The sequence below is a fragment of the Chiloscyllium punctatum genome, unplaced genomic scaffold, assembly GCF_047496795.1.
Source record: "Chiloscyllium punctatum isolate Juve2018m unplaced genomic scaffold, sChiPun1.3 scaffold_100, whole genome shotgun sequence".
Lineage (NCBI taxonomy): Eukaryota > Metazoa > Chordata > Chondrichthyes > Orectolobiformes > Hemiscylliidae > Chiloscyllium > Chiloscyllium punctatum.
Genome location: NW_027309834.1, coordinates 282,800 through 307,760, shown reverse-complemented (window position 1 = coordinate 307,760; position 24,961 = coordinate 282,800).

The following is a 24,961-nucleotide window of genomic DNA, read 5'->3' as shown; positions in this document are numbered from 1 at the left end:
CAGCCACAGCTTCCAACCTCACAGTCCGGGAACCCCGCACTGCCCGGTTCCACCTCCTTCCCAAGATCCACAAGCCTGACCACCCTGGCCGACCCATTGTCTCAACATGCTCCTGCCCCACTGAACTCATCTCTACCTACCACGACACTGTCCTATCCCCCCTAGTCTAGGAACTCCCCACATACATTCGAGACACCACCCACGCCCTCCACCTCCTCCAAGACTTCAGTTCCCCCGGCCCCTAATGCCTCATCTTCACCATGGATATTCAGTCCCTCTACACCTCCATCCGCCATGACCAGGGCCTCCAAGCCCTCCATTTTTTCCTCTCCCGACTTCCCCAACAGTACCCTTACACCAACACTCTCATTCATTTGGCTGAACTGGTCCTCACCCTTAACAATTTCTCCTTTGAATTCTCTCACTTCATCCAGAACAAGGGGGTAGCCATTGGAACACGTAAGGTCCCCAGCTATGCCTGTCTCTTTGTTGGCTATGTAGAACAGTTGATCTTCCGTAGTTACACCGGCACCACTCCCCACCTCTTCCTCCGCTACATTGATGACCGCATTGGTGCCACCTCGTGCTCCTGCGAGGAGGTTGAGCAATTCATCAACTTCACCAACACATTCCACCCTGACCTTAAATTTACCTGGACCATCTCTGACACCACCCTCCCCTTCCTACACCTCTCCATCTCCATTAATAATGATCGACTTGACAATGATATTTTTTACAAACCCACCGACTCCCACAGCTACCTGGATTACACCTGTTCCCACCCTACCTCTTGCAAAAATGCCATCCGGTATTCCCAATTCCTCCGCCTCTGCTGTATCTGCTCCCAGGAGGATCAGTTTCACCACATAACACACCAGGTGGCCTCCTTCTTTAGAGACCACAATTTCCCTTCCCACATGGTTAAAGATGCCCTCCAATGCATCTCGTCCACAACCCGCACCTCTGCACTCAGACCCCACCCCTTCAAACATAACAAGGACAAAACGCCCCTGGTGCTCACCTTCCACCCTACCAACCTTCGCATAAACGAAATCATCCGCCGACATTTCTGCCACCTCAAAACAGACTCCACCACCAGGGATATATTTCCCTCCCCACCCCTTTCTGACTTCCGCAAAGACCGTTCCCTCCATGACTACCTGGTCAGGTCCACGCCCCCCCACTACCCACACTCCCAATCTGGCACCTTCCCCTGCCACTGCAGGAATTGCAAAACCTGCGCCCACACTACCTCCCTCACCTCTATCCAAGGCCCTAAAGGAGCCTTCCAATTACCTCAAAGTTTTACCTGCACATCCAGTAATATCATTTATTGTATCCGTTGCTCCCGATGCAGTCTCCTCTACATTGGGGAGACTGGACACCTCCGAGCAGAGCACTTTAGGGAATATCTTCGGGACACCTGCACCTCTCAGGCCTCTCGATCCAAGATTCGGGATAGTTTCAAGATATCACAAGGCATCGACTCTAACTTCCCTTGTCCCTGAGCCTGCTGAGTCACGCCTGAATCAACTCTGCAATTGGGAGGAAGGGGCTGGACTGGAGGCCCGAGCAGCGGCCGGTCCGCCAACCAGAGTGAGTGAGGAGCGGGGCCAAAGCATTCTCGGGGTTGAACGCTTCAGGATTGGTCAGAAAGCAAACTATTTTGCAGAATTGATCATCCTCACGACACAGTGGAGCATGACACCTCTCCCATGAATCAATGTGAGATTTTTAAGAAATAGTTGAGATGTGAATCTGATAACGTACATTAGGGAGATTTAAACAATCCTGAGAGAAACACATGGGTGATTTTGAAATAGTGTAGGGGGACGAGCTGAGAATAATTCACAGGTCGGTTTACACAAGTCGAGTAAGAAACTTATTTTGAAACTCCAAGAACAATTGGTAATTTACATACCTGGCTAGCATGGTTAAATTGGATCGATCAATCTATTTGCATACAAACCACTCAATGATTGCAACTCGACAGAGCATTTGTTAATGACTAATATTTCACCCATAATCCTGTGCAGTTATGAATATTGTCGATAAACTCACTGGCAATCTCAGACGCACGCGCAGTTTGGTTTCCATACAGAGCATGCGCACTGTCACATTGATCAGGTCACGGAGAAAGATAGACATGGAGCTGCTTTCTCCGGCAGCGGCTGCGATCAGCTTCAGAGAGCGGCGCTCAGAGTTGTTGTGTGGGAGCCAAGCTGGGAGAAAGGAGCGGAGAGATTTCACAAGTCCTGGAATCAGGTTAAAAATAACTCGAAAAAGACCCTCCAGGCCCGGGTAAGGAGGTGGCGGTCTCTGATCAGGGAAGTGGCCCAGAGTCACGGCCGCCATTTGTTTGAGGGAAGAGGGAGCGCGGAGCTGACAGCCGCCATCTTGAGAAGGTCAAGGTGCAGGAGGGCGGGGCTCTGGGGGTCTGTAGAACAATCAGAGGAAAGGGAAGCCCCATTGTTATTGATTAATTCCACGAACACAGCGTCACTGGGCGATCCTGCAGGAATATCCTCTCTCAGTCCTGCTGGGATGTTTCACCCCATCAGAACCAGCAGCTCTCCTCCTCTCTCAGCTCCCCTTCTGTCCTTCCTGCAGCATCTGTCCCCTGAAACATTGAGCTGCCTGTCCTGTCCCTCCCTCAGCTGTTGTTTCTGTCATCCCTGTGATATCCCAGTCCCATCTTAGATTACTTCACTAAAGACAGGAATGCACCCGATGGATTTTTATTAACATCAGCAATTGTTTAATACTCACTTACAGGTTTTTAATTACATTGTTTTGAAGCATTTACTTCACATTCAATCATTTGCAATGGTGGGATTTGAACCTGTGTCCAGAGAACACTTGCTGAGCTTCTGGATAAATTGTCACACAATAATGCCTCTAGGCCATCACTTCGCCTGCTTACAGTTTGTATATCACAGTGCAACATGAATCAAAACTCTTTCTTCCTGCACAATTGTTTGAGCCGGCACTCTGGTGATGTGACTCAGTACCTCTCCATGTGGTATCTCTCACTGTGTGGGTCTAATTGCTGCCTCTGTCAGCGTCTCTCACTTTTGAAGCTACTCCAGATCATGAGCCAACAAAATTCTCCACTCCAGAGAGATGAGGCAGCACAGGTCAGGAATGGAGACTGGGATTTTCCAGATCTCTGTGGGCTCAGTGCCATTCTATATGTGTAACCCTCAAAGCATTCGTCTAATTGCCCATTCTGCCTATTTCTGTGTCTTCTATAGGTACTCATGAAGTTCCAGACTCAATAGACTTGCCAACTGCTGGTTGGGATGATGGTTGGTCAGCCAGAAAGACAAAGTCAGGGAGGTCGGGAGTCTTCAATAAATCCTGCTGCCAGGTAAGATCATTCCAGTGCACAGAGCAGAAAGTAATAAGGGGGATCCAAACATCAGCTAACAAGACATGACATAGAGAAAGTGCTGGAGGGGGAGCACAGTACAGACACACCCCAGGCTCAATCACCACGCTTGCTGCACATTTTGTTGTAATGAGACAGCATCGGGAGTTCCCAGTTATCAGTCCAGGCCTGTGCTTTCTTAGGGAGCATCAGTACAACTGAGGGGAAAGCAGGCCTCCCACGAGAGGGTGGTAATGCTGCCTGGGATCTTTCTGTTCCCTATTCCCTCTCCAACACTGTATCAATGGCTTGTATTGAGGACCAGTGTCTTCAATCATTCTAACTCCTATAACAGTTCCTATCTCTGTCATCTCCTCCCCTCTCACCAATTATTTCACATATTTGAAACCTCCAGTCCAGATGACCATCCGTATCGCTGTAACTTGCTTCAGTCTCTACAACATGCCTTGTCTCGATAGTCTCCTCCTCCAACAACTGGAGACATCGGGTCTGTTTCTGTGCGGCACGACTGTTCGGCTGAGGTTTCCTAAATGGACTGAGTCACGTTTGCCTGTGTTTGGCTCATATCCCTTCAAACCTTCTCCTCTCCATGTGTGTCTTTTCCATGTTGTAAATGTTTTTCCCATTTCCTCTGGCAGTCCATTCCGTCTATGCACCATCCTCTGTGGATAATGTTGCCCCTCAGCTCCCTCTTTAAATCGTTGCTCTCACACCTCACGTTTATGCCTCTAGCTTTGGACTCACCTACCCTTGGCAATTCACCTTACTTAGACCATACATGGTTTCATAAACTTGTATAAGGTCACCCCGTGGCCTCCTCTGCCCAGGAGAAACATTGACGACAGTGTTACCAATATCTCCAACTCATGTACTCAATGCTCTGACCAATGAAGACAAGTGTGCCAATTGCCGCTTTCAACACCCTGTCGCCCTGTGATGCCAGTCCAAGGAATAATGTAACTGCACCCCTTGGTCTCTCCCTTTTCTACAACACTGTCCAGGGCCCAACCATTACCCGTGTTAGTCCTCCTTGGTTTGTCTGAACTAAATCCAACAACTGAATTAAACTCCATCTTTCATTCCTTGGCCCCTTCGTCTATCATTTTGGTCACATCTTGAGCAAACTCCAGTCAAGTTTGTGGGACATGTTTTCCCATGCACAAAGCCATGCTGGCTGCCGTAATCAGTCCTTGTCTTTCCAAATGCATGTAAGTCCTACCTCTCAGAATGACCTCCAACAACTGACCCACCCTGATGTCTGGCTCATCAGTCAGTAGTTCCCTGGATTTCTCTTGCAGCCTTTCTTAATTAATGACACAACATTATAATCATAGTCAGAGAATCAGACCGCACTGTTCAGTTAACGCTAACCATACTCTAAAACAGATCTCATCCCACCTGCCTGTTTCTGGATCATATCCCTTCAAACCGTTCCTATTCCTGGACTAATCTAAATGTCTGTTAAACATTGTAATTGTCCCCATGTTCTTGGGAAGTTCATTTCACACACAACCCACCCTCTGTGTAACAATGTGCCTCTCAAGTCTTTTTTTTAAAATGTCTCTCCTCTAAACTTAAAAATGTAGTGCCTTGTCTTGAAACTCCCCTGTCCATGGGAAAAGACAGCTCCCATTAACTCTATCTATCCCCCTCATGATTTTATAAACTTCGATGAGGTCATCTGTCAACATTCAGGTTTCAGTGAAAAATACCAACCTATTCAGCCTTTCTTTATACTGAAGCCTTTCATACCCAGCCACATCCCAGTAAATCTCCCAACCCTTTCCAGCTTAATAATATCCTTCCTATAACTGGGCGACCAGAACTGGACACAGTATTCCTGAAGAGGACTCACCAATGGCCTGGATAATCTCAATGCGACTTCCCAACTCCTATATCCAAAGGACTGAGCAATGAAAGCAAGTGAGGCAAGCACCTTTTTTTAAACTATCCTGTCTCTCCATGTTGCAAACTTCAAAGAATTATGTAGTTGAACCCTGAGGTCCCTCTGTTCTACAACACTACCAAAGGTCTTGCCATTAATTGTGTAAGGCCTGCCCGTGTTTGTTGTACCAAATGCATTACCTCACATTTATTCAGATTGAACTCCATCTACAGTTTTTCAGCCATTCACACATTTTATCAGGATCTCTTTGTAATCTCAGAAAACCTTCTTCACGCTCCACAATGCCACCCTCCAGTCTATCAGCCTATCACACATAGCTCTCTATGGTACAAATATATCTGCTAGGGGCCCTACAATTTCTTCACCAGCTTCCCACAATGTCCTGAGATCCATTTGATCAGGTCCTGGGGATTTATCTACCTTTATGTTTTAAAACCTCCAGCACCTCCTTTTCTATAAAGTGGACTCATTTCAAGACATTGAGTCATTGAGATGTACAGCACAGAAACAGGCCCTTCGGACCAACTCCTGCATGACGTTTCTGGTCACATTTGCCACAATTTTGCCAATATCCCTCTGAACCCTTGCTATTCATACACCCATCCACATGCCTTTTAAATGTATTTCTATCAGCCTCCACTATTTGCTCTGGCAGCTTATTCCATCCACTCTGTGGGAGCCAGTTCTCCTTTAGATCCCTTTGAAAAGTTTCCCTCGCCTGGGGAAATGACCTTGTCTATTGACCCTGTCGATGCCCACCATGATTTTAAACACCTTTTTATCGGTTAACTCCTCAGCCTCCCATGTTCATGTGAAAACAGCCCCAGCCTATTCTGGCTTTTCCCTGAAGCACAAACCCTCCAACCCTGGCACCATCTTTGGTCATTTCTTCTGAACCCTTTCATGTTCCACAACATCCTTCCGATGGCATGGAGACCAGAATTGCACACAGTATTCCAATAGTTGTCAGGCCAAACACTGTTTAGTTCCCTAAGCGCCCCAGTCTTTATCCACAGTAAGTTCCAAAGTGAAATATTTGTTTTGGATCTTGTCGTTTCACACATTGTTGCCTTCATTGATCATTAAGGAGACCGGGTTTGTCCCGAGCTCTTCTTTTGCTCTTAATACACTTGTAGAGTCTCTTTGGATTCTCCTTAACTGTCTCTGCCAAAGTGATCTCATGTCCCCTTTTTCATTCCTGATTTCCATCCTAAGTGTATTCCTACAGCCCCGATGCTCCTGAAGGGATTCCCTTGAGTCAGCCAGTTATATCTGACATGTGACCCCTTTTTTTCCTTGACCACAGCCTCGAAACTCAGCCAGTGTTTCCTAATTCAGTCAGCATTGAGCTGCACACTAACAGGAACATGCTGGCGCTGAACGCTCCTTTTATCTCGGTTTTAAAATATTCCCACTTGCCAGACTTCCCTTTATCTGCAAATAGCCTCCCCAAATCTACTTTAAAAATTCATGTCTAATACTATCTTGCTCCATTGAATAACTTTAACTTGTGGACCAGGCCTGTCCTTTTCCATCGCTATTTTCAATCTAATACAATTGTGGTAACTTTCCAAAGTGCTCCCCCACTAACACCTCAGTCCCATTCCCTGCCTTGTTTCCCAAGGGGAGGTCAGGTTTAGTCCCATTCTCCAGTTGGGCCAATTACATAATGACTGGGAGTTTTCGGAACACACTTAACAAATACCTTCCATCCAAATGCTTAACTTAGTAGCAATCCCAGTCCAGGTTTGGAACGGTTAAGATCCCCTATCATTACAACCCTGTTATTCTAAGAGATATCTGAAACCTCCTGACATATTTGCTCCTCCATCTCCCATTGCCTATCGCTGTAGTCCGACCGCAGAAAACTAATGACCAATTTTTATTTCTCAGTTCCACTAATATCGTTTAACTGGGCGATCCTACATGAATCCTCCCTCGAGGTACTGCTGGGATGTTTCCCCCCAATCAAACCCACCAGCTCTCCTCCTGTTTTCCCTCCTGTTCTATCCTTCCTGTAGCAGCTGTCTCTGGAATATTGAGCTGCTGCTCCTGTTACTCCCTCAGCTGTGTTTCTGTAATATCTATGGGATCCCAATCCCATGTTCCCATCCATGCTCTGGGTTCATCTGCCTTATCTGTTTGGCCTTTTGTATTGAAATAACTGCAGTTTAATCCACCAGTTTGCCCTAATTGTCTGCTATGTTCTTGCCTGCCTTGTCTACTTATATTGCTCTCTTGAACATTTGTACCAACCTCAACTTTCTTTCTGACCTTACGACTCTTTGGGGTCACACAGCCCTGCCAGACAAGTTTAAATCCTCTCGAGCAGCTCCAGCAACGTTCCCCACCAGGATGTGGGTCCCCCTCCTGCTCCCAGTTCAGGTGTATTCCCCACCCTGTCTACCGGTGCTGACACCTTTCAGACATCCAGCGACTTGCCAACAAAGTCCCTGTATTCCTCAGTACTCGAGGAGGACCTACCCTTCATGATGTATATCATTCATTTATTAGACTTCCCACAGTGCATTACCTTACAGTGATCAGAAGTAAACTCTGTCTCCCATTACTCTGCTCAGTTTATCATCTGATCGATATCAGACTGCAGCCTGAGACCATCCCCCTCACTGTGGACAACACCCTCACCTTTCATGGCATCTGCAAACCTACTAATGTTACTTTCTGCTTTGATATCCAAGTTATTAATGTATGTAACAGCCAGCAATGGCTCCTGCACAGATCCCTGTGGTACACCCGCTGGGCAAAGGCTTTCAATCACAAAACCAACCCTCCACCAATTGTGGAGCCAATTTGCCAACTTACCTTAAATCCAATGGGATCTTCCCTTTTGGACTAGCCTTCCGTGTGGGACCTTGACAAAGACCTTAATGAACTCCATATAAACCACATCATCTGCACTGCCCTCATCAATATCAGAGGACAGTCGTCGAGCAAATCCATACAGACAATCCCTAATGAAATTGCGGGGGTATCCGTTTTTGGCGAATACATTGTATAGGTGTTCTTCTTCCTCTTTTTGCAGTTCTGGTGTACTGCAGTGTGTTGTGGCCCTTTTGAACAGTGTCTTGATGCAACTTCTTTTGTGTGTGTTGGGGTGGTTTCTTTCATAGTTCAGGACTTGGTCTGTGTGTGTGGCTTTCCTGTATACCTTTGTGGTGAATTTTTCATTCGGTGTTCTCTGTACCGTCCCGTCTAGGAATGGGAATTGGTTGTCCTTTTCTTTCTCTCTTGTGAATCAGATTCCTGTGAGTGTGGCGTTGATGATCCGGTGTGTGTTCTCTATTTCTGTGTTTTTAACGATTACAAAGGTGTCATCTACATATCTGACACAGAGTTTGGGTTGAATTTGCAGTAAGACTGTTTGTTCTAACCTTTGCATTACTGCTTGTGCTATGAGTCCAGAGATGGGTGAGCCCATGGGTGTGCCGTTGATTTGTTCATATATTTGGTTGTTGAATGTGAAGTGTGTTGTGAGGCACAGGTCCAGTAGTTTGAGTATGCCGTCTTTGTTGATAGGTTCACCGTCCTGTTGTCTGTTCTGTATGTCCAGCAGGTTGGCTATTGTTTCTCTGGCTAGGTTTTTGTCGATAGAGGTGAACAGTGCCATTACATCGAATGAGACCATGGTTTCTTCCTTGTCTATGTGTATATTTCTGATGATGTCCAAGAATTCCTGTGTTGACTGTACAGAGTGTCTGGATCCGCTGATCAGGTGTTTCAGTTTCTGCTGTAGTTCTTTATCCAGTTTGTGTGATGGTGTCCCTGGTAGTGATACTATGGGTCTGAGTGCGATGTCTGGTTTGTGCACTTTAGGTAGTCCATAGAATCTGGGGGTGTTGTTGCTTTCAGGTTTCATTCTCTCTAGTTCAAACCTGGTTATCTGTCTGTTTTCTTTTGTAGGTTTCTCAGTGTGTTGTTTATCCTATTGGTGAGCTGTGGGGTGGGGTCAAACTCCACACAATTTCATCCACAGATGCCTCGGGGAAAGACAACGGAATGAAGACATGCCACGACCCAAAGGACTAGCCACACTACCATACATCAAGAACATTTCTGAACTTACAGCCAGACTACTGCGACCACTCGGACTCATGACAGCACACAAACCAACAGCCACGCTCAGACAACAACTCACCAGAACAAAGGACCTGACACCCAATATGAGCAAAACTAATGTAGTGTACAAAATCCCATGCAAGGACTGCACAAAACACTACATCGGACAAACAGGAAGACAGTTAACGATCCGTATACACCAACACCAACTAGACAGGAAACGACACGACCAGCTATCCTTAGTAGCCACACATGCAGATGACAAGCAACATGAATTCGACTGGGACAACACTACTATTATAGGACAAGCCAAACAGAGAACATCCTGGGAATTCCTGGAGGCATGGCACTCATCCACAGATTCAATCAATAAGCACATCGACCTGGACCCAATATACGGTCCACTGCAGCGGACAGCTGGATATGACAACTGCAAGCGGCAGATACAAACCACTATAAATGCCAGAGGAAAGATCACAGAAGCGCTTCACAGGAGGCTCCCAAGCACTGAGGATCTCACCTAGACAGGGCACGAAACACCTGCAACACAAATTCCCAGCTCGGCGAACAGAACCACAATAATGAGCACCCGAGCTCCAGATCTTCTCCCAAACTTTGAAGCCCTTTAGACTCTACAAAGCTCCGTCATGAACAATCCACCATCTCTCTATTTCCTTTGCCTTCTTCAGTGTCTGAAAATCTCGCTGTATCTTCCAGTAACGTTCTTTAGTTACTGCAGGTCTGCCAAGCTCCCCCGATAACCTGTTTCATCCCCTACAGCTCCCTCAATCACTGTAACACCCTCTGCTCTGTCTAATCCTCCTCTTCCCCACTGTCTTCCAGGCACAACGGCGATCCTGTAAGAGAGCAGTGCGGAATGGGATGTTATAAATCTCAGCTGAGGCTTGATGCCTACCCCTGGGAATCACAAAGGGAGAGAAGCTGAGAGAGAGCAGCACAAAACGGGAGAATATAAATCAGCAGCGAGGGTCAAGGCCGACTGGGACTTGGATTTGGATAAAGAGCAGAGCAGGAGGCTCGAAATCAGCACCGAGTCACAGAGGGAGTGACCGTGTGAAGGAGCAGACTGGAGTGAGAGCTGGACGATGATATGTCCGAGGAGACACATCACTGTGTGTGCACGTGTCCCTCCATTGTTCTGTGTATATGTGTGTGTATGCGTGTGTGTGTCCCCTTCCCATGCTGTGTGTGTGTAATTCTCCTCACTGTGTGTGTTTTGTACCTCCCTCGTTGTGTGTGTGCGTGTCCCTCCCTCACTTTGTGTGTGTGTGTGTATCCCCTCTCGCTTTCTGAGCACATGTCCCACCCTTGCTCTGTCTGCGTGTCTCAACCTCGCTGTGTGGGTGCGTGTCCCACCCTCGCTGTGTGTGTGTGTGTGTGTGTGTGTGTGTGTGTGTGTGTGTGTGTGCGCCCCTCTTGCAGTGTGTGATGGTGTCCTCCCCTCACTCTGTATGTGTGTGTATGCATATTACTCACTCACTGTGTGTCCCTCCCTCGCTGTGTGTGTGTGCATGTCCCTCCCTCGCTGTGTGTGCATGTCCCTCCCTCGCTGTGTGTGCAAGTCCCTCCCTCGCTGTGTGTGCATGTCCCTCCCTCGCTGTGTGTGCATGTCCCTCCCTCGCTGTGTGTGCATGTCCCTCCCTCGCTGTGTGTGCATGTCCCTCCCTCGCTGTGTGTGCATGTCCCTCCCTCGCTGTGTACGTGTGTCCCCCCGTCGCTGTGTGCGTGCGTGCGTGTCCCTCCCTCGCTGTGTGTGAGCGTGTCCCCCCATCGCTGTGTGCGAGCGTGTCCCCCCCTCGCTGTGTGCGAGCGTGTCCCTCCTTCGCTGTGTGCGTGTGTCCCTCCCTCGCTGTGTGTGTGTGTGTCCCTCCCTCGCTGTGTGCGTGTGTGTCCCTCCCTCGCTGTGTGCGTGCGTGTCCCTCCCTCGCTGTGTGTGAGCGTGTCCCCCCCCTCACTGTGTGTGAGCGTGTCCCCCCCCTCACTGTGTGTGTGCGTGTCCCCCCCCTCACTGTGTGTGTGCGTGTTCCCCCCTTGCTGTGTGTGCGCGTGTCCCTCCCTCGCTGTGTGCGCGTGTCCCTCCCTCACTGTGTGTGTGCGTGTCCCTCCCTCGCTGTGTGTGAGCGTGTCCCCCCCCTCACTGTGTGTGAGCGTGTCCCCCCCCTCACTGTGTGTGTGCGTGTCCCTCCCTCACTGTGTGTGTGCGTGTCCCTCCCTCGCTGTGTGCGTGCGTGTCCCTCCCTCGCTGTGTGTGAGCGTGTCCCTCCCTCGCTGTGTGTGAGCGTGTCCCTCCCTCGCTGTGTGTAAGCGTGTCCCCCCCCTCGCTGTGTGCGTGTCCCCCCCCCTCGCTGTGTGTAAGCGTGTCCCTCCCTCGCTGTGTGCGTGCGTGTCCCTCCCTCGCTGTGTGTGAGCGTGTCCCTCCCTCACTTTGTGTGTGTGTGTGTATCCCCTCTCGCTTTCTGAGCACATGTCCCACCCTTGCTCTGTCTGCGTGTCTCAACCTCGCTGTGTGGGTGCGTGTCCCACCCTCGCTGTGTGTGTGTGTGTGTGTGTGTGTGTGTGTGTGTGTGTGTGCGCCCCTCTTGCAGTGTGTGATGGTGTCCTCCCCTCACTCTGTATGTGTGTGTATGCATATTACTCACTCACTGTGTGTCCCTCCCTCGCTGTGTGTGTGTGCATGTCCCTCCCTCGCTGTGTGTGCATGTCCCTCCCTCGCTGTGTGTGCATGTCCCTCCCTCGCTGTGTGTGCATGTCCCTCCCTCGCTGTGTGTGCATGTCCCTCCCTCGCTGTGTGTGCATGTCCCTCCCTCGCTGTGTACGTGTGTCCCCCCGTCGCTGTGTGCGTGCGTGCGTGTCCCTCCCTCGCTGTGTGTGAGCGTGTCCCCCCATCGCTGTGTGCGAGCGTGTCCCCCCCTCGCTGTGTGCGAGCGTGTCCCTCCTTCGCTGTGTGCGTGTGTCCCTCCCTCGCTGTGTGTGTGTGTGTCCCTCCCTCGCTGTGTGCGTGTGTGTCCCTCCCTCGCTGTGTGCGTGCGTGTCCCTCCCTCGCTGTGTGTGAGCGTGTCCCCCCCCTCACTGTGTGTGAGCGTGTCCCCCCCCTCACTGTGTGTGTGCGTGTCCCCCCCCTCACTGTGTGTGTGCGTGTTCCCCCCTTGCTGTGTGTGCGCGTGTCCCTCCCTCGCTGTGTGCGCGTGTCCCTCCCTCACTGTGTGTGTGCGTGTCCCTCCCTCGCTGTGTGTGAGCGTGTCCCCCCCCTCACTGTGTGTGAGCGTGTCCCCCCCCTCACTGTGTGTGTGCGTGTCCCTCCCTCACTGTGTGTGTGCGTGTCCCTCCCTCGCTGTGTGCGTGCGTGTCCCTCCCTCGCTGTGTGTGAGCGTGTCCCTCCCTCGCTGTGTGTGAGCGTGTCCCTCCCTCGCTGTGTGTAAGCGTGTCCCCCCCCTCGCTGTGTGCGTGTCCCCCCCCCTCGCTGTGTGTAAGCGTGTCCCTCCCTCGCTGTGTGCGTGCGTGTCCCTCCCTCGCTGTGTGTGAGCGTGTCCCTCCCTCGCTGTGTGTGAGCGTGTCCCTCCCTCGCTGTGTGTAAGCGTGTCCCCCCCCTCGCTGTGTGCGTGTCCGCCCCCCTCGCTGTGTGTAAGCGTGTCCCTCCCTCGCTGTGTGCGTGTGTGTCCCTCCCTCGCTGTGTGTGTGCGTGTCCCTCCCTCGCTGTGTGCGAGCGTGTCCCTCCCTCGCTGTGTGCGAGCGTGTCCCCCCCTCGCTGTGTGCGAGCGTGTCCCCCCCTCGCTGTGTGCGAGCGTGTCCCCCCCTCGCTGTGTGCGAGCGTGTCCCCCCCTCGCTGTGTGCGAGCATGTCCCCCCCTCGCTGTGTGCGTGCGTGTCCCCCCCTCGCTGTGTGCGAGCGTGTCCCCCCCTCGCTGTGTGCGTGCGTGTCCCTCCCTCGCTGTGTGTGAGCGTGTCCCCCCCCTCACTGTGTGTGAGCGTGTCCCCCCCCTCACTGTGTGTGTGCGTGTCCCCCCCCTCACTGTGTGTGTGCGTGTGTCCCCCCTCGCTGTGTGTGAGCGTGTCCCCCTCCCTCGCTGTGTGTGTGAGCGTGTCCCCCTCCCTCGCTGTGTGCGAGCGTGTCCCCCTCCCTCGCTGTGTGCGAGCGTGTCCCCCTCCCTCGCTGTGTGTGAGCGTGTCCCCCCCTCGCTGTGTGTGAGCGTGTCCCCTCCCTCGCTGTGTGCGAGCGTGTCCCCCCCCTCGCTGTGTGCGAGCGTGTCCCCCTCCCTCACTGTGTGCGAGCGTGTCCCCCCCCCTCGCTGTGTGATCGTGTCCCCCCCTCGCTGTGTGTGAGCGTGTCCCCTCCCTCGCTGTGTGTGAGCGTGTCCCCCCCCTCGCTGTGTGTGAGCGTGTCCCCCCCCTCGCTGTGTGTGAGCGTGTCCCCCCCTCGCTGTGTGTGAGCGTGTCCCCCTCCCTCGCTGTGTGCGAGCGTGTCCCCCCACCTCGCTGTGTGTGAGCGTGTCCCCCCCCCTCGCTGTGTGCGAGCGTGTCCCCCCCCCTCGCTGTGTGTGAGCGTGTCCCTCCCTCGCTGTGTGTGAGCGTGTCCCTCCCTCGCTGTGTGTGAGCGTGTCCCTCCCTCGCTGTGTGTGAGCGTGTCCCTCCCTCGCTGTGTGTGAGCGTGTCCCTCCCTCGCTGTGTGTGAGCGTGTCCCTCCCTCGCTGTGTGTGAGCGTGTCCCTCCCTCGCTGTATGTGAGCGTGTCCCTCCCTCGCTGTGTGTGAGCGTGTCCCTCCCTCGCTGTATGTGAGCGTGTCCCTCCCTCGCTGTGTGCGAGCGTGTCCCCCCCTCGCTGTGTGCGAGCGTGTCCCTCCTTCGCTGTGTGCGTGTGTCCCTCCCTCGCTGTATGTGTGTGTGTCCCTCCCTCGCTGTGTGCGTGTGTGTCCCTCCCTCGCTGTGTGCGTGCGTGTCCCTCCCTCGCTGTGTGTGAGCATGTCCCCCCCCTCACTGTGTGTGAGCGTGTCCCCCCCCTCACTGTGTGTGTGCGTGTCCCCCCCCTCACTGTGTGTGTGCGTGTTCCCCCCTTGCTGTGTGTGCGCGTGTCCCTCCCTCGCTGTGTGCGCGTGTCCCTCCCTCACTGTGTGTGTGCGTGTCCCTCCCTCGCTGTGTGTGAGCGTGTCCCCCCCCTCACTGTGTGTGAGCGTGTCCCCCCCCTCACTGTGTGTGTGCGTGTCCCTCCCTCACTGTGTGTGTGCGTGTCCCTCCCTCGCTGTGTGCGTGCGTGTCCCTCCCTCGCTGTGTGTGAGCGTGTCCCTCCCTCGCTGTGTGTGAGCGTGTCCCTCCCTCGCTGTGTGTAAGCGTGTCCCCCCCCTCGCTGTGTGCGTGTCCCCCCCCCTCGCTGTGTGTAAGCGTGTCCCTCCCTCGCTGTGTGCGTGTGTGTCCCTCCCTCGCTGTGTGTGTGCGTGTCCCTCCCTCGCTGTGTGTGAGCGTGTCCCTCCCTTGCTGTGTGCGAGCGTGTCCCCCCCCTCGCTGTGTGTGAGTGTGTCCCCCACCTCGCTGTGTGTGAGTGTCCCCCCACCTCGCTGTGTGTGAGCGTGTCCCTCCCTCGCTGTGTGCGAGCGTGTCCCCCCCTCGCTGTGTGCGTGTGCCCCCCCTCGCTGTGTGTGAGCGTGTCCCCCCCCCTCGCTGTGTGTGAGAGTGTCCCTCCCTCGCTGTGTGTGAGCGTGTCCCACCCTCGCTGTGTGTGAGCGTGTCCCTCCCTCGCTGTGTGAGCGTGTCCCCCTCCCTCGCTGTGTGAGCGCGTGTCCCCCTCCCTCGCTGTGTGTGAGCGTGTCCCTCCCTCGCTGTGTGCGAGCGTGTCCCTCCCTCGCTGTGTGCGAGCGTGTCCCCCCCTCGCTGTGTGCGAGCGTGTCCCCCCCTCGCTGTGTGCGAGCGTGTCCCCCCCTCGCTGTGTGCGAGCGTGTCCCCCCCTCGCTGTGTGCGAGCGTGTCCCCCCCTCGCTGTGTGCGTGCGTGTCCCCCCCTCGCTGTGTGCGAGCGTGTCCCCCCCTCGCTGTGTGCGTGCGTGTCCCTCCCTCGCTGTGTGTGAGCGTGTCCCCCCCCTCACTGTGTGTGAGCGTGTCCCCCCCCTCACTGTGTGTGTGCGTGTCCCCCCCCTCACTGTGTGTGTGCGTGTGTCCCCCCTCGCTGTGTGTGAGCGTGTCCCTCCCTCGCTGTGTGTGAGCGTGTCCCTCCCTCGCTGTGTGCGAGCGTGTCCCCCCCTCGCTGTGTGTGTGCGTGTCCCCCCCCTCGCTGTGTGTGTGCGTGTCCCCCCCCTCGCTGTGTGTGTGCGTGTCCCCCCCCTCGCTGTGTGTGTGCGTGTCCCCCCCCTCGCTGTGTGTGTGCGTGTCCCCCCCCTCGCTGTGTGTGTGCGTGTCCCCCCCCTCGCTGTGTGTGTGCGTGTCCCTCCCTCGCTGTGTGTGTGCGTGTCCCCTCCCTCGCTGAGGGTATGCGTGTCCCCCCCTCGCTGTGTGTGTGAGCGTGTCCCTCCCTCGCTGTGTGCGAGCGTGTCCCTCCCTCGCTGTGTGCGAGCGTGTCCCCCCCACTCGCTGTGTGTGAGCGTGTCCCCCCCCTCGCTGTGTGTGAGCGTGTTCCCCCCCTCGCTGTGTGTGAGCGTGTCCCCCCCCTCGCTGTGTGTGAGCGTGTCCCTCCCTCGCTGTGTGCGAGCGTGTCCCCCCCTCGCTGTGTGCGTGTGTCCCCCCCTCGCTGTGTGTGAGCGGGTCCCCCCCTCGCTGTGTGTGAGCGTGTCCCTCCCTCGCTGTGTGTGAGCGTGTCCCTCCCTCGCTGTGTGTGAGCGTGTCCCCCCCTCGCTGTGTGCGTGTGTCCACCCCTCGCTGTGTGTGAGCGTGTCCCTCCCTCGCTGTGTGTGAGCGTGTCCCTCCCTCGCTGAGTGCATGTGTGTCCCCCCTCGCTGTGTGCGAGCGTGTCCCCCCCCTCGCTGTGTGTGTGCGTGTCCCCCCCCTCGCTGTATGTGTGCGTGTCCACCCCCTCGCTGTGTGCGTGTGTCCCCCCCCTCGCTGTGTGTGAGCGTGTCCCTCCCTCGCTGTGTGTGAGCGTGTCCCCCCCCTCGCTGTGTGTGAGCGTGTCCCTCCCTCGCTGTGTGTGAGCGTGTCCCCCCCCTCGCTGTGTGTGAGCGTGTCTCTCCCTCGCTGTGTGTGAGCGTGTCCCTCCCTCGCTGTGTGTGAGCGTGTCCCTCCCTCGCTGTGTGTGCGTGTCCCCCCCTCGCTGTGTGTGTGCGTGTCCCTCCCTCGCTGTGTGCGTGTGTCCACCCCCCTCGCTGTGTGTGTGCGTGTCCCCCCCCTCGCTGTGTGTGTGCGTGTCCCCCCCCTCGCTGTGTGTGTGCGTGTCCCTCCCTCGCTGTGTGCGTGTGTCCCCCCCCCTCGCTGTGTGCGTGTGTCCCCCCCCTCGCTGTGTGCGTGTGTCCCCCCCCCCTCGCTGTGTGTGTGCATGTCCCCCCCTCGCTGTGTGTGAGCGTGTCCCTCCCTCGCTGTGTGTGAGCGTGTCCCTCCCTCGCTGTGTGTGAGCGTGTCCCTCCCTCGCTGTGTGTGAGCGTGTCCCTCCCTCGCTGTTTGTGAGCGTGTCCCTCCCTCGCTGTGTGTGAGCGTGTCCCTCCCTCGCTGTGTGTGAGCGTGTCCCCCCCTCGCTGTGTGTGAGCGTGTCCCCCCCTCGCTGTGTGTGCGTGTCCCCCCCCCTCGCTGTGTGCGTGTGTCCCCCCCCCTCGATGTGTGCGTGTGTCCCCCCCCCTCGCTGTGTGTGAGCGTGTCCCCCCCCTCGCTGTGTGCGAGCGTGTCCCTCCCTCGCTGTGTGCGTGCGTGTCCCTCCCTCGCTGTGTGCGTGCGTGTCCCTCCCTCGCTGTGTGCGAGCGTGTCCCTCCCTCGCTGTGTGCGAGCGTGTCCCTCCCTCGCTGTGTGCGAGCGTGTCCCTCCCTCGCTGTGTGCGTGTGTGTCCCTCCCTCGCTGTGTGCGTGCGTGTCCCTCCCTCGCTGTGTGCGCGTGTCCCTCCCTCGCTGTGTGCGCGCGTGTCCCTCCCTCGCTGAGTGCGTGTGTCCCTCCCTCGCTGTGTGCGTGTGTACCCCCTCGCTGTGTGCGTGTGTGTCCCCCCTCGCTGTGTGCGTGTGTCCCTCCCTCGCTGTGTGCGTGTGTGTCCCTCCCTCGCTGTGTGTGAGCGTGTCCCTCCCTCGCTGTGTGTGCGCGTGCCCCTCCCTCGCTGTGTGCGAGCGTGTCCCTCCCTCGCTGTGTGTGTCCCCCCCCCCCCGCTGTGTGCGTGCGTGTCCCTCCCTCGCTGTGTGCGTGCGTGTCCCTCCCTCGCTGTGTGCGTGCGTGTCCCTCCCTCGCTGTGTGCGTGCGTGTCCCTCCCTCGCTGTGTGTGCGCGTGTCCCCTCCCTCGCTGTGTGTGAGCGTGTCCCCTCCCTCGCTGTGTGCGTGTGCGTGTCCCTCCCTCGCTGTGCGTGTGTCCCTCCCTCGCTGTGTGTGCGCGTGTCCCTCCCTCGCTGTGTGTGCGCGTGTCCCTCCCTTGCTGTGTGTGCTCGTGTCCCTCCCTTGCTGTGTGTGCTCGTGTCCCTCCCTCGCTGTGTGTGCGCGTGTCCCTCCCTCGCTGTGTGCGTGCGTGTCCCTCCCTCGCTGTGTGTGCGCGTGTCCCTCCCTCGCTGTGTGCGTGCGTGTCCCTCCCTCGCTGTGTGCGTGAGCGTATCCCTCCCTCGCTGTGTGCGAGCGTGTCCCTCCCTCGCTGTGTGCGTGTGTGTCCCTCCCTCGCTGTGTGCGTGTGTGTCCCTCCCTCGCTGTGTGCGTGTGTGTCCCTCCCTCGCTGTGTGCGTGCGTGTCCCTCCCTCGCTGTGTGCGCGTGTCCCCCCCTCGCTGTGTGTGAGCGTGTCCCTCCCTCGCTATGTGTGCGTGTCCCTCCCTCGCTGTGTGTGTGCGTGTCCCCCCCCTCGCTGTGTGCGTGTGTCCCCCCCCTCGCTGTGTGCGTGTGTGTCCCCCCTCGCTGTGTGCGTGTGTCCCCCCCCTCGCTGTGTGCGTGTGTCCCCCCCCCGCTGTGTGTGAGCGTGTCCCCCCCCTCGCTGTGTGTGAGCGTGTCCCCCCCCTCGCTGTGTGCGAGCGTGTCCCTCCCTCGCTGTGTGCGAGCGTGTCCCTCCCTCGCTGTGTGAGAGCGTGTCCCTCCCTCGCTGTGTGCGTGTGTGTCCCTCCCTCGCTGTGTGCGTGTGTGTCCCTCCCTCGCTGTGTGCGTGTGTGTCCCTCCCTCGCTGTGTGCGTGCGTGTCCCTCCCTCGCTGTGTGCACGTGTCCCCCCCTCGCTGTGTGCGAGCGTGTCCCTCCCTCGCTGTGTGCGTGTGTCCCTCCCTCGCTGTGTGTGAGCGTGTCCCTCGTTCGCTGTGTGCGTGTGTGTCCCCCCTCGCTGTGTGCGTGTGTGTCCCTCCCTCGCTGTGTGCGTGTGTGTCCCTCCCTCGCTGTGTGCGTGTGTGTCCCTCCCTCGCTGTGTGTGAGCGTGTCCCTCCCTCGCTGTGTGTGCGCGTGTCCCTCCCTCGCTGTGTGTGCGCGTGTCCCTCCCTCGCTGTGTGCGTGCGTGTCCCTCCCTCGCTGTGTGCATGCGTGTGTCCCTCCCTCGCTGTGTGCGTGTGTGTCCCCCCTCGCTGTGTGTGTGAGCGTGTCCCTCCTTCGCTGTGTGCGTGTGTGTCCCTCCCTCGCTGTGTGCGTGTGTGTCCCCCCTCGCTGTGTGCGTGTGTGTCCCTCCCTCGCTGTGTGCGTGCGTGTCCCTCCCTCGCTGTGTGTGTGCGTGTACCACCCTCGCTGTGTGTGTGTGTGTCCCCCCTCGCTGTGTGTGTGAGCGTGTCCCTCCTTCGCTGTGTGCGTGTGTGTCCCTCCCTCGCTGTGTGCGTGCGTGTCCCTCCCTCGCTGTGTGTGTGTGTGTCCCCCCCCTCGCTGTTTGTGTGCGTGTCCCCCCCCTCGCTGTGTGCGTGTGTCCCCCCCCCTCGCTGTGTGTGAGCGTGTCCCTCCCTCGCTGTGTGTGAGCGTGTCCCCCCCCTCGCTGTGTGTGAGCGTGTCTCTCCCTCGCTGTGTGTGAGCGTGTCCCTCCCTCGCTGTGTGTGCGTGTCCCTCCCTCGCAGTGTGCGTGTGTGTCCCTCCCTCGCAGTGTGCGTGTGTGTCCCTCCCTCGCTGTGTGCGTGTGTGTCCCTCCCTCGCTGTGTGCGTGCGTGTCCCTCCCTCGCTGTGTGCGCGTGTCCCTCCCTCGCTGTGTGCGAGCGTGTCCCTCCCTCGCTGTGTGCGTGTGTCCCTCCCTCGCTGTGTGTGAGCGTGTCCCTCGTTCGCTGTGTGCGTGTGTGTCCCCCCTCGCTGTGTGCGTGTGTGTCCCTCCCTCGCTGTGTGCGTGTGTGTCCCTCCCTCGCTGTGTGTGAGCGTGTCCCTCCCTCGCTGTGTGTGCGCGTGTCCCTCCCTCGCTGTGTGCGAGCGTGTCCCTCCCTCGCTGTGTGTGTGTGTCCCCCCCTCGCTGTGTGCGTGCGTGTCCCTCCCTCGCTGTGTGTGCGCGTGTCCCTCCCTCGCTGTGTGCGTGCGTGTCCCTCCCTCGCTGTGTGTGCGCGTGTCCCTCCCTCGCTGTGTGTGAGCGTGTCCCCTCCCTCGCTGTGTGTGAGCCTGTCCCCTTCCTCGCTGTGTGCGTGTGCGTGTCCCTCCCTCGCTGTGCGCGTGTCCCCCCCTCGCTGTGTGTGCGCGTGTCCCTCCCTCGCTGTGTGTGCGCGTGTCCCTCCCTCGCTGTGTGCGTGCGTGTCCCTCCCTCGCTGTGTGCGTGAGCGTGTCCCCCCCTTGCTGTGTGTGCGCGTGTCCCTCCCTCGCTGTGTGCGTGAGCGTGTCCCCCCCCTCGCTGTGTGTGAGCGTGTCCCCCTCCCTCGCTGTGTGCGAGCGTGTCCCCCCCCTCGCTGTGTGTGAGCGTGTCCCCCCCTCGCTGTGTGCGAGCGTGTCCCTCCCTCGCTGTGTGCGAGTGTGTCCCCCCCCTCGCTGTGTGTGAGCGTGTCCCTCCCTCGCTGTGTGCGAGTGTGTCCCTCCCTCGCTGTGTGTGAGCGTGTCCCTCCCTCGCTGTGTGTGCGTGTGTCCCTCCCTCGCTGTGTGTGCGTGTGTCCCTCCCTCGCTGTGTGTGTGCGTGTCCCTCCCTCGCTGTGTGCGAGCGTGTCCCTCCCTCGCTGTGTGCGAGCGTGTCCCTCCCTCGCTCTGTGCGAGCGTGTCCCTCCCTCGCTGTGTGTGAGCGTGTCCCTCCCTCGCTGTGTGCGTGTGTGTCCCTCCCTCGCTGTGTGCGTGCGTGTCCCTCCCTCGCTGTGTGCGCGTGTCCCTCCCTCGCTGTGTGCGAGCGTGTCCCTCCCTCGCTGTGTGCGTGTGTCCCTCCCTCGCTGTGTGTGAGCGTGTCCCTCGTTCGCTGTGTGCGTGTGTGTCCCCCCTCGCTGTGTGCGTGTGTGTCCCTCCCTCGCTGTGTGCGTGTGTGTCCCTCCCTCGCTGTGTGTGAGCGTGTCCCTCCCTCGCTGTGTGTGCGCGTGTCCCTCCCTCGCTGTGTGTGTGTGTGTCCCCCTCGCTGTGTGCGTGCGTGTCCCTCCCTCGCTGTGTGTGCGCGTGTCCCTCCCTCGCTGTGTGCGTGCGTGTCCCTCCCTCGCTGTGTGTGCGCGTGTCCCTCCCTCGCTGTGTGTGAGCGTGTCCCCTCCCTCGCTGTGTGTGAGCGTGTCCCCTTCCTCGCTGTGTGCGTGTGCGTGTCCCTCCCTCGCTGTGCGCGTGTCCCTCCCTCGCTGTGTGTGCGCGTGTCCCTCCCTCGCTGTGTGCGTGCGTGTCCCTCCCTCGCTGTGTGCGTGCGTGTCCCTCCCTCGCTGTGTGCGTGCGTGTCCCTCCCTCGCTGTGTGCGTGCGTGTGTCCCCCCCTCGCTGTGTGTGTGAGCGTGTCCCTCCCTCGCTGTGTGCGTGTGTGTCCCTCCCTCGCTGTGTGCGTGCGTGTGTCCCTCCCTCGCTGTGTGCGTGTGTGTCCCCACTCGCTGTGTGTGTGAGCGTGTCCCTCCTTCGCTGTGTGCGTGTGTGTCCCCCCCTTGCTGTGTGCGTGAGCGTGTCACTCCCTCGCTGTGTGTGCGTGTCCCCCCCTAGCTGTGTGCGAGCGTGTCCCCCCCTCGCTGTGTGTGCGTGTCCCCCCCTCGCTGTGTGTGTGCGTGTCCCTCCCTCACTGTGTGTGTGCGTGTCCCCCCCCTCGCTGTGTGTGAGCGTGTCCCCCTCCCTCGCTGTGTGCGAGCGTGTCCCCCCCCTCGCTGTGTGTGAGCGTGTCCCTCCCTCGCTGTGTGTGAGCGTGTCCCCCCCCTCGCTGTGTGTGAGCGTGTCTCTCCCTCGCTGTGTGTGAGCGTGTCCCTCCCTCGCTGTGTGTGCGTGTCCCTCCCTCGCAGTGTGCGTGTGTGTCCCTCCCTCGCAGTGTGCGTGTGTGTCCCTCCCTCGCTGTGTGCGTGTGTGTCCCTCCCTCGCTGTGTGCGTGCGTGTCCCTCCCTCGCTGTGTGCGCGTGTCCCTCCCTCGCTGTGTGCGAGCGTGTCCCTCCCTCGCTGTGTGCGTGTGTCCCTCCCTCGCTGTGTGTGAGCGTGTCCCTCGTTCGCTGTGTGCGTGTGTGTCCCCCCTCGCTGTGTGCGTGTGTGTCCCTCCCTCGCTGTGTGCGTGTGTGTCCCTCCCTCGCTGTGTGTGAGCGTGTCCCTCCCTCGCTGTGTGTGCGCGTGTCCCTCCCTCGCTGTGTGCGAGCGTGTCCCTCCCTCGCTGTGTGTGTGTGTCCCCCCCTCGCTGTGTGCGTGCGTGTCCCTCCCTCGCTGTGTGTGCGCGTGTCCCTCCCTCGCTGTGTGCGTGCGTGTCCCTCCCTCGCTGTGTGTGCGCGTGTCCCTCCCTCGCTGTGTGTGAGCGTGTCCCCTCCCTCGCTGTGTGTGAGCCTGTCCCCTTCCTCGCTGTGTGCGTGTGCGTGTCCCTCCCTCGCTGTGCGCGTGTCCCCCCCTCGCTGTGTGTGCGCGTGTCCCTCCCTCGCTGTGTGTGCGCGTGTCCCTCCCTCGCTGTGTGCGTGCGTGTCCCTCCCTCGCTGTGTGCGTGAGCGTGTCCCCCCCTTGCTGTGTGTGCGCGTGTCCCTCCCTCGCTGTGTGCGTGAGCGTGTCCCTCCTTCGCTGTGTGCGTGTGTGTCCCCCCTCGCTGTGTGCGTGTGTGTCCCCCCTCGCTGTGTGTGTGTGTGTGTCCCCTCGCTGTGTGTGTGAGCGTGTCCCTCCTTCGCTGTGTGCGTGTGTGCCCCTCCTTCGCTGTGTGCGTGCGTGTGTCCCCCCTCGCTGTGTGCGTGCGTGTGTCCCCCCACGCTGTGTGCGTGTGTGTCCCTCCCTCGCTGTGTGCGTGCGTGTCCCTCCCTCGCTGTGTGCGTGCGTGTCCCTCCCTCGCTGTGTGCGTGCGTGTGTCCCTCCCTCGCTGTGTGCGTGCGTGTGTCCCCCCTCGCTGTGTGCGTGTGTGTCCCTCCCTCGCTGTGTGTGAGCGTGTCCCCTCCCTCGCTGTGTGTGAGCGTGTCCCCTCCCTCGCTGTGTGCGTGTGCGTGTCCCTCCCTCGCTGTGCGCGTGTCCCTCCCTCGCTGTGTGTGCGCGTGTCCCTCCCTCGCTGTGTGCGTGCGTGTCCCTCCCTCGCTGTGTGCGTGCGTGTCCCTCCCTCGCTGTGTGCGTGCGTGTGTCCCCCCCTCGCTGTGTGTGTGAGCGTGTCCCTCCCTCGCTGTGTGCGTGTGTGTCCCTCCCTCGCTGTGTGCGTGCGTGTGTCCCTCCCTCGCTGTGTGCGTGTGTGTCCCCACTCGCTGTGTGTGTGAGCGTGTCCCTCCCTCGCTGTGTGCGAGCGTGTCCCCCCCTTGCTGTGTGCGTGAGCGTGTCACTCCCTCGCTGTGTGTGCGTGTCCCCCCCTCGCTGTGTGCGAGCGTGTCCCCCCCTCGCTGTGTGTGCGTGTCCCCCCCTCGCTGTGTGTGTGCGTGTCCCTCCCTCACTGTGTGTGTGCGTGTCCCCCCCCTCGCTGTGTGTGAGCGTGTCCCCCCCTCGCTGTGTGTGTGCGTGTCCCCCCCCTCGCTGTGTGTGAGCGTGTCCCTCCCTCGCTGTGTGCGTGTGTGTCCCCACTCGCTGTGTGTGTGAGCGTGTCCCTCCTTCGCTGTGTGCGTGTGTGTCCCCCCTCGCTGTGTGCGTGTGTGTCCCTCCCTCGCTGTGTGCGTGTGTGTCCCCACTCGCTGTGTGTGTGAGCGTGTCCCTCCTTCGCTGTGTGCGTGTGTGTCCCCCCTCGCTGTGTGCGTGTGTGTCCCCCCCTTGCTGTGTGCGTGAGCGTGTCACTCCCTCGCTGTGTGTGCGTGTCCCCCCCTCGCTGTGTGCGAGCGTGTCCCCCCCTCGCTGTGTGTGCGTGTCCCCCCCTCGCTGTGTGTGAGCGTGTCCCTCGTTCGCTGTGTGCGTGTGTGTCCCCCCTCGCTGTGTGCGTGTGTGTCCCTCCCTCGCTGTGTGCGTGTGTGTCCCTCCCTCGCTGTGTGTGAGCGTGTCCCTCCCTCGCTGTGTGTGCGCGTGTCCCTCCCTCGCTGTGTGCAAGCGTGTCCCTCCCTCGCTGTGTGTGTGTGTCCCCCCCTCGCTGTGTGCGTGCGTGTCCCTCCCTCGCTGTGTGTGCGCGTGTCCCTCCCTCGCTGTGTGCGTGCGTGTCCCTCCCTCGCTGTGTGTGCGCGTGTCCCTCCCTCGCTGTGTGTGAGCGTGTCCCCTCCCTCGCTGTGTGTGAGCGTGTCCCCTTCCTCGCTGTGTGCGTGTGCGTGTCCCTCCCTCGCTGTGCGCGTGTCCCTCCCTCGCTGTGTGTGCGCGTGTCCCTCCCTCGCTGTGTGTGCGCGTGTCCCTCCCTCGCTGTGTGCGTGCGTGTCCCTCCCTCGCTGTGTGTGCGCGTGTCCCTCCCTCGCTGTGTGCGTGCGTGTCCCTCCCTCGCTGTGTGCGTGAGCGTGTCCCCCCCTTGCTGTGTGTGCGCGTGTCCCTCCCTCGCTGTGTGCGTGAGCGTGTCCCTCCTTCGCTGTGTGCGTGTGTGTCCCCCCTCGCTGTGTGCGTGTGTGTCCCCCCTCGCTGTGTGCGTGTGTGTCCCTCCCTCGCTGTGTGCGTGCGTGTCCCTCCCTCGCTGTGTGTGTGTCCCCTCGCTGTGTGTGTGAGCGTGTCCCTCCTTCGCTGTGTGCGTGTGTGCCCCTCCTTCGCTGTGTGCGTGCGTGTGTCCCCCCTCGCTGTGTGCGTGCATGTGTCCCCCCACGCTGTGTGCGTGTGTGTCCCTCCCTCGCTGTGTGCGTGCGTGTCCCTCCCTCGCTGTGTGCGTGCGTGTCCCTCCCTCGCTGTGTGCGTGCGTGTGTCCCTCCCTCGCTGTGTGCGTGCGTGTGTCCCCCCTCGCTGTGTGCGTGTGTGTCCCTCCCTCGCTGTGTGTGAGCGTGTCCCCTCCCTCGCTGTGTGTGAGCGTGTCCCCTCCCTCGCTGTGTGCGTGTGCGTGTCCCTCCCTCGCTGTGCGCGTGTCCCTCCCTTGCTGTGTGTGCGCGTGTCCCTCCCTCGCTGTGTGCGTGCGTGTCCCTCCCTCGCTG